General features: G+C 34.0%; 2 long non-coding RNA genes across 2 annotated transcripts; both read left to right on the forward strand.

Annotated features, from left to right (window-relative positions):
• The first annotated feature begins 1,157 nt into the window (after positions 1–1,157).
• Positions 1,158–2,864, forward strand: LOC124441244. The gene is made up of 3 exons (XR_006946920.1): positions 1,158–1,474; positions 1,623–1,743; positions 2,400–2,864. It is a non-coding gene; the product is annotated as an uncharacterized LOC124441244 (long non-coding RNA).
• A 555-nt stretch (positions 2,865–3,419) lies between these two features.
• On the forward strand, positions 3,420–8,887 carry LOC124441303. The gene is made up of 2 exons (XR_006946939.1): positions 3,420–3,649; positions 8,122–8,887. It is a non-coding gene; the product is annotated as an uncharacterized LOC124441303 (long non-coding RNA).
• Positions 8,888–9,514: the final 627 nt, after the last annotated feature.

A 9,514-nucleotide genomic window follows, 5' to 3' on the forward strand; every position in this document is an offset into this window, starting at 1 on the left:
TAAGATTAGAATCAAATTTTAAGCATTATCAATTAGCTTTTAAAGTAGTGTATTGTATGGAAAAGTTCCGTGAATAAAGACTTCATATCTTGATTTTATACAAACACAGCCATGGATAGGAAGCCTGGTAAAACTTCGAACAACTTGAGAAGCTCAGAAAATGAGCAAAATGACCAAAACAATGGTGACCAAAACTTTCAAGAAAGTCTTGGAGAAATGGCAATGGAAACGGGAAATGGTACTGGAGTTTATCCCATACAAGAGAGCGGTATTGAAAATGGTACTGGAGGTTATCCCATACAAGAGAGCCTTGTTGAGGAATTCAATTGTTCGCCTTATATACCAGAAGAACTTTAAATCAACTTTGGCCCAATGTATCAGAAACTTTATATTTAGAAATAACCATTGTAAGTCAAATGTAAGTCATTTATCTCTATTTATATATTTAAGTATCACATTTTATAACATATTCATTTACACTTATGATGGCATAATTTTTGCCGAAACATGTCTGTAATAAAAAAGTTTGTTTTTTATACTCAGTTTATTTCAATTGTGCTTTTACGTAAACATATTTTTAACCTTGATCATTCATCAACAAGAGCTTAGCAAACTACTTTGTGTTTATTTTGTCAGTTCTTCTCATTATGCTGGCAAGCCAACAAAGGTCAGAGGGTTGAAATGTTCTTGTGAATCCTACTGCCATGCCTTTACATTTATAATTAAAAAGTGAACTTTCAGATAACTTTACAATTGTGGAGTCTACATTCTCTGCTTATTATAAATGCAGTTATATTTCTTTTACTCAAGAAATGTTATGTTAAATGCTCTTTTAGCAATGTGCTAGACTCAGTGCTGCCAGATCGTGAACAAAGTTCACAGATTTGTGAACTTTGTGCTCTCTTCATGAACATTTCATGAACATTAAAAGTTTGTAAACTTTTTGTGAACTTTTCTAAATATTATGCATTTTTGTATTTTCATCATTTTCATAAAGAATGTATAGATAAATCATAGTTCAATGAAAAGAAAATCTTCATAGCTTGACACTTCTTTCAAAACAACGACGATTTGAAGATAATCCGATGTTTTCCGAATATTTCCGAGACTTTTCAAAAAATTTCAAAGGTTTTCCGAGAATGTCCGAATTAATCCGTTAACTTCCGATCTAAAAAATTAGATGTAATATGAACTTTTTGCCATTTTTGTGAACTTTTGACGCAAGCGAGCATGAATATTTTAAAATTTCGAAACTTTGAGTTTATTTTCTTTGTCTTCCTCAGTTTATTGTAAATAAAACGTTATCCACTCTGTGGCATTTCGTTGTTCGTGTCTTATGACAACAATTTTAGTCGCCATTTTGTGGAATATTTTAGTTATTTGTGTTAAACTTGGAAATGTTAACGTGAAAAAAACTGAACCGAACGAAGAAAAAGTAGAAGCAATACATTCATTCTGTGCTTGATCTCATAAGGTTTGTGTCAAGTATGAATAAATATGTTCAAATGTTTATTTTCTGTATGCTCTTGTATGTATGTTTAGGAAATTTTGTTTGTAAAATTAAAGTTAGGATTGTACAGAGCACAGCGATTATTTACGAATAAATTGTCTTGTTCTTTAAGATAAATCGTATTTCACCGCCTACCTATGTTGTCAAAACGACAACAATGAATCGAGAAGAAGGTTTAAAAGCTTTGGAAACTTCAATCAAAACCATTGAAGAAGTCATTATGAACAAGAAAGGTACATTTGTTCTAAGTATAAAGTACCGTCCTTCAAACTTTCTGTTATCAATCTCTGTATCATTTTATTCCATGTGCATATTATGCCCTTAACACCTTGTTATCATCTTCATACCATCTTTGTACCACCACCATGTGATCCTCATATCATACCATATCATCCTCAAACCATCACCACATCATCTTTGTACTACCAACATGTGATCCTCATACCATAACCATATAATCCTCAAACCATCACCACATCATCTTTGTACTACCACCATGTGATCCTCATACCATACCATATCATCCTAGTACCATCACTATATATCATCCTCATGCAATCAACATATTATCCACATACCTTCCCCATACTGTCCTTGAAAGTCATTGTGTGATTTACACATTACAAGTCAATTGTTGATTCAAACCTTCACTTTACCCACAGAATTTTAACCTTGATCATTACTGACCAAGAGCTTAGCAATCTACTTTTGTGTTTATTTTTTCAGTTCTTCTCATTATGTCACATACATGGCAATAAAGATTAGGGGTTGAAATGTACTTGTAAATCCTATTGCCATGACTTTGCATTCATGCAAGAAATTTGTTGATTTGAAATGATAAATTTAAGCTATAAATTTCTACCATTGATTATCATTTTTATCTGTTTAGCCAAAGGTTGTCACAGGTATGGATGAAGCAGATTTTGCAAAGGAACTGGAAAAACTTGAACGTCAAAATGCAGAAGTTGATGGTGATGATGATAATCCTGATGATGAAGAAAAACAAGATGAAGCATAAATGATTGTGGTTTGTTTTAAAACTTGCTGTGTTTTATTTTTATCATACACGACCTGCAGTTGTCTTGAACAACAATTAGTTTAACTTCAAACTCTATTCAAACCCTATACATTACAAACATTAATTATTTTCTATAGACGATCCGAAATAGATATTTCATTGTCAATATTTAACGAGGCAGTTTTTGAAGGTCCCCTGTTCGGGTTAAACTGCAGCTCTGAATTTGTAGTTTGTGTTGAATAGGACATTCGTCATCGTGAAACTATTGTAAATGCCAAGTCGTTGAAATGAAAGCATATTTAGAAAGGAGATCATTAAATTTCATATTGCTAACAATTTCCTACGGCGAAAACTTTCCTTGAACTTTTTAATCATAATTGATCCAAGATTCAAAATATCTTATCAAAATTGGTTATGAATTATGACTGTCGATGCTATAGTTTGTCTGTCGCTTTCCATTGTCTGACCCTGAGTTTAAATTTCATGTTAACTTAATCTCGACGTTCACCTTTTACGTTTATCAGAAGTTATACAGTCAGTGAAGTATGTTGAAAAATTCTAATACTTCTTTCTAACTTTATATATCATCAAATGAAATCGAGAATATTTGAAATTTCAAACGCGGAAGTGTATCATGACGTTAACTGTATTAAAAAGTACAAAAGCTCACAAAACGACAAAAACTTTATGATTATGTCGACATTACGAATGAAGAAAACAATAACATAAAGGAAAATATGGCTAGTTTTATAAAACAATGATGTATCGTATCGCCTATGTATTTCATTTCGTACATTTAAGTATGATGTCATCATTCGTTCGACCCCTTGTTTGGATTTTCATTGGTTTGATAATTCCTCGAGATTTTGATTGGTTGGGGGAAACTGTTTTATTTCCGGTTCAAAGTCAACTCGTTACACTAACTCGTTTTTACACTAACTCGTTTTAACACTCTACTCGTTTTAACAGCTTGCAAACGTACTGCCGTAGACGTTCGCTTTCACAGAGCAAGTGGTTCTTATTATCTGAGACCTATTTCAATTTTCAAAGCGTGCAAACGCGACTTTCAACTTGATTTGTACATTTTTACCTTCGTGGCTAACTTGGATTCAGTAAAAGAGGTTGGTTTAAGAGTTACGATTTACATTCACTAATTTCAGTGTCGTTTATAGCTTTCATGTTTTGCTCCACCATCGTTAAATCATCTCACTAATAATTTAAGTTTATTATTATTATACATGGTGTATCATACAGAATGTTTGAAATTTCTTCTTTATTTGCCATTGAGTTAAAGTTGGGTTATAATTTCAGGATAAATTTACATTGCTCAAAAAAATTATGAATAAATTTTTCAGATTTTCAAACTATCTAACGCGAAATAACTGCTTAACTGCTTCAAATAATGATATAGTTGAACTAGAAACGACAGTAAACTCTGACTTAAAAAATCTTGAAAAGTGGTTGATAGCAAACTAACTTAGTTTGAATTATACCAAGACGTCTGTTTTATCGTACTTCGTATATATAACGAATAATTAGCCACAATGCGCCGCTGGATACCGATCCTTATCATCTGGTATATCAAGCAAGTTTTATTTGAATTTTCGCATCCAGTTAAATTTTGCATGTAATTATTAAAATTTTGCAATTTCGTCACAGAATGCGGAATGTTAAGAATTTCTTTACTTGTAAACATTCCAATTCAGGTGTTAAGTATTAAATTTATCAAACCCGTGGAGTTTCGCCGCTATAAAAACGCCGAGTTGGAAATCCATGCAATAACGGGTTTAGATGTTTTAAATCTTTCATGATCTTTCCTATTACAATCATTTTAAGAAAACTTTTAAAGACTTTTTCAATTTCTTTTACTAGTTAGTTCGTGCTGGTATGTGCTCGCGTGCAATGTAACTTAATTGGGGGCATAGACTGGGTTAGTCTCGTGTGCATTCGCAGAATATCAAAATATCACGTGACCGTATAGCAAACTCTATCTACAATTCAGTCACTCAGTGGCCTGGTCATATGGAGCCGAGTTACCCGGCTGAGCAAGCTCAACCGGGTTTGGCAAAGAGATCTGTTTATATGGCACCGGGTAACTCGGCTAGTACTTCCGTTCATTTGTCTTAAATGAAGTTTGGCAATGCTAACTTCGAGTAAAGGCGCGAGATTTTAAAAAGCCTCACAGTTTCGCAGCAAAAATGGAATGGGTGAATATAAAATTGAAAATTATGATATGTGTATGTTTTTGAATAATAATGCTACAAGTACAAGGCTTAGTACGCATGCGTACCAACAGAGCCAATTTTCTCGCCTCGCCGAGTTACCCGGCAAATGCGTTTATATGGAAAAATTCATCCCGCCTAGCCGGGTAACTCGCTTACACAAACCGAGTTCCCGGCAAGGCGAGTTACTCGGATGTGTCATATAAACGATTCACCGGGAAATGCATTCATTTTATATAAGGGCCGAGTTACCCGGCTTGGCGAGTAACTCGCTCAGCCGGGTAACTCGGCTCCATATAAACAGGCCCTCAGTCACAGATTAGATACGTAACACAAGCGCCACTCGATGTCGGAACCTTTGATGTTCGTTTCCCCTGTTTTGAGTTCTACAATCCGGGTATTTTAAACGGCGGCCATGTTTCCAGACAGATAAGTGCAGCAGAGCCCTCTATAGTATAAGAGTTGGGACATCTATTGTTATCCGTTTAGCTTACGTTGATTGGGCAATATTGATCACCTGATCAATTTCCGCCATTTTGGTTCCTAGTTTTGAAATTTCAGCTAGTGTTTATATAGCAATTGCTGCTAGTAATACAGTATTTTGAGATAATATTGCGTTTTTTTATGGATAAATGTGTAATAACTGATTGTTGAAGACTACTAATTGTCATTACATATCGCAAGAATCGAGGATTACGAAAAAAATTGAAGAAATGCCTTTTCGTCGAACTTACGAAATTTGATTGCGTATGGTGATTGTTGTGCTGAACTGCTTTTGATATAAGGTTCAATTAACTGACTCAAGTAGAGAAACATTTTTGGGCCAAATAACATTGAAAAGTTCGTGCTGATGCAGTTTCAATAGTTTTCTTACTCCAAAGCTTGTTTTTTAATCGAAGATGATTTCTCATTATGTTCTGAAATTGGTCAATCTACAAACCTCTCAATTCTCAGCCACTTCCACACTGAAACAACTACACCAAATCACAGAAACTCTTATGATTTTCCATGTTGTATTTTTATTTTTAGTTCATCATTTAAAATGAAGTAATTATAATTAGGATATTCACTGAAACAGCTGAGTACAATATATTTTGGTAATGAATTGTACAAATGTACCCTACTTCTGTAGCTCAAAGTAGAACATTACTTCTCTTCTAGACTTGTCGATGATGTTTTAATTGTAGGCTTTGGTTTATAAGATCAGAGGCATATCTCCATAATTTCAGCTATTTGGGCTTTTTAATGTATATTACAACTGTTGCTGCCTTTCTCATATATATTAAAATATTGCTGGCTTTCTCATATATATTTAGGTGCTGCTAGCTTTTTGATATATATATTTCACTGGCAATACAAGGCATAGAATTTGAACAAACGGGGCTGAGCTCCCTCCAACACACCCCTGTTTGATCATTAAACACATATAGAAGTTTTGTCATTCCTCAACCAATAAATTTAACTCTTTGCTAAATTAAAGATTGGATCAGACTCATATGCTGTATAAAAGACTACAAACAGTAGCATTTATAGCAAACAGACTGTTCTTCAACAAACAGAAATGTTTCATATTATAGAAATAATATATTCATTTTAAAGAAATGCTTCAGCAAACTTTTCAGCAGAATCCCTAACAAACTTTATTAGAAATAAACTTTAATACTTTATAAAGTGATAAAGGCGAAATAACTTCATATAAAGGAATAAAACGTATAAGGCCAAATGCATCTTGGTCAAATCATTGCATATTTCAATAACTAAAAAGTAAAGTCTGTCATTTTCTGCTGAGCAGGAAAATTTTGTGATCTTTCAGAATAAAAAATATCATGCTTGGATTAAATTGGGGGGGCATAAATCACTCACTACCATTAAATTGTTACAAATCTTGAACACAGATCTTTCCGGACCAAAACTGCATGATTACTATGATTCGAAGTTTCGAACAAAGTCTTGTCCAAGTATTTGATAACACTGATGCCAGGATAACATTGCCGCTTGCCACCAAGCTTAAAGATCTTGAAAACTTGTTACAGAGTCGGAACATAAGCCGAGAAAACACGTTCACGTACGAAAAATACTTCTTACAATGGGTCACGATCAATTTGAAGCACGAACTAGTAAACCGCAAACGAAGCTCAAACCAATGAAATTAAATCAGGTCTGCCGCAAATCGTTAAAAAAACGCAAAGAGCTTGCTATTATTCCTAATATATTTGATACTACCATGGAATAAGCTTAAATTGCCTTCTTCTTTTGCATATAAACCCAATTTCCAATAGTATTATTATAGTTTAACTTTGCAAGTAGGAACCAAAATGGCGGCTCCGCGCTCGCCCCAGACCGTTTGTCCCAACTCTTACTAATAGAGGGCTCTGAAGTGCAGCCCATTGAGTTCTATAATATATATATTTGTATATAATGGACGTAGATACGCTACCATAAACAAAAAGCAACAAAATTTTAGCTTGAAAGTTTACATTGTCGTGATGTTGTTGACAAAACCTTCCGCATACGGCATAAGTAACCGGTAATTCTTTCTCAATGTATCGATCGACGTTGGGAGAAATTTGTGAGACATAGTGCAGTTATTTTCAATGAGCTTGCCTGTCAGCTTTTCGTTAGTGACTGATGACAGATTTTGCAATAATACTAAGTTTTACTAACCATCTCGTAAAATCCAAGTCGATACAATCTTTCAGTTTGTACTTCGACTTGACGCCGTTCGATGTTGAACAACGTCACCTTCATTGTGATTTAATAAAGCAATTTTTCCTAAAATTTCAGAGGCAGAATGCTCCTCAATGCCCGTATTTTATTTCTCAAACAAAATGTCGTCTTTAGTCGTCTCAACTGACTTTGAAAGGCGAAAAGAAACAACACAATATAGATTTTCCATTGTTGTCCATGCATAAACACATGCAAAATATAATACGATGGAATATATTATACGATACCACCTGGCCGTGACCACTTATACCACTAGACAATAGATCATGCGCGCTTTTGGCTGTTTTCTGTTGAATTGTGTCTCCCATCATATACTTCTTGACTCCCAAATATACGCTGCTTTATTTATTTTGCGATTCTTGGAAATGTTGCAAAAATACTTATTTGATATAACAAGGCGCTCACTCGGCCAGAAAAATGTTTGATTATATTTGCGTCTTGTAATAGTTGTTGTCAAATGCAACGAATTAAAAGCACCACTTGTCTCAGAATCCCTTTTTCGTATACTTGTTACGCGATCGTGTATGAAATATTTTGGTTGTCTGTAAGATAAAAATCAAATTTTAAACATTATCACTTAACTTTTAAAGTCTCGCATGGAAAAGTCTCGTGAATAAAGACTTTTTATCTTCAATTTATACCAGCATAAACATGGGTTGCAAGCTTTGCAAGAAATTCTACAACAACAGATGGTTGAAACATGGGGAGCGTGACGTAAGCAATGGTGAACAAATTGTTCAAGGTTGTCTTGGTGAAGTGACGGCAGGAATAGAAAATTGTAGGAGGCGTCGTCCCATACAAGAGACTCTTATTGAGGAATTCAATTATTTACCTCATGTGTTGGATTTGATAAGAGAATATGGATATTCCATGGAGCTGAATGATTTTGTGTTGAATGTTCAGTCAACACAAGAAGAAGTTTAAATCAGAATGTATTAGTTGCCAACTTTCAGGTCCGTTTTCCAAACGTCGCATTTTACATGAGCCGAATGCATTTAAAACAAAAGAGAACGAGGAATTTCGTCTCAATTTTTTTTGTTTTGAATGCATTCGGCGCATGTAAAATGTGCCTTGTGAAACGGGCCTTAGTATAGAAATAAGCATTCATTATATATTACCGTAAAATAACCATTCACTATATTACTGTAAAAATAACCATTCACTGTATAATAGTGTAAATGCGAACACTTGAAAACGCATCTTGTTTCAAAAACGGAAACTTTCAAGGACATATTTGTTTATATCTTGTGTAGCTAATTGACAATGAATTAATGTAACCATTATTAGTAACCTTACTTTGAACTTTTGTATGTAAAAATGTATTTATTTTTTTTATCTATGTCATTATTAACTTTGAATGAAATGATAATTTTTGGTGTAATCAGTTTCAACAGTGTTTTTAACATCAAACCGTTCACCGTTTTCTCTCGAAGTGTTCCTAATAGACTAAAGCAGTTGATTTCAAAACAAGCCAAATAATGATGGTAAATTCTGGTTATTTAAAAACAGCGAGAAGATATTGTACACTGCTACAGAAATGCAGAATGATTTGATAAATTTTTTAATGTATTTCCCTCGTGTTGAGTGAGACTTATTCAAGCTCTTGACCAATCACCGCAGCGCATTGTGTTTATTTTATGACGCTTGATGACGCCTAGATGACGCCTAAAGCAGCACAACCTGATTGGCTGAAATGCAGTGTAAGGCAATCATTTCTTGAGTAATGGTAAATGTGATATAGTTTTATATTTAATCTGTCCTTTCATCTTTGCTGCCCTGGCATACTTCTGTAGCGTGAAAATTTTTCAACGTAAGTTTATAATGTACTATTTTCATGAAGGCATTTTACACTTCTGTTTTAAGCATTTCGATTCTTATAAGTAAACGTTCAAAGACGAGTTTATTTGAGAGCACGCGGTTTTTGTGAGCACTTTAAATATCGATTTGTGTCATATGTTTAAGTGTGACTTCATGTTTTCTTTATCCGTTCTTCTTCCAGGCTTTTAGGATGAATAAATATCCAATCATTGGGAAACG

This window comes from Xenia sp. Carnegie-2017, unplaced genomic scaffold, assembly GCF_021976095.1.
Source record: "Xenia sp. Carnegie-2017 unplaced genomic scaffold, XeniaSp_v1 HiC_scaffold_1, whole genome shotgun sequence".
Taxonomy (NCBI): Eukaryota; Metazoa; Cnidaria; class Anthozoa; order Malacalcyonacea; family Xeniidae; genus Xenia; species Xenia sp. Carnegie-2017.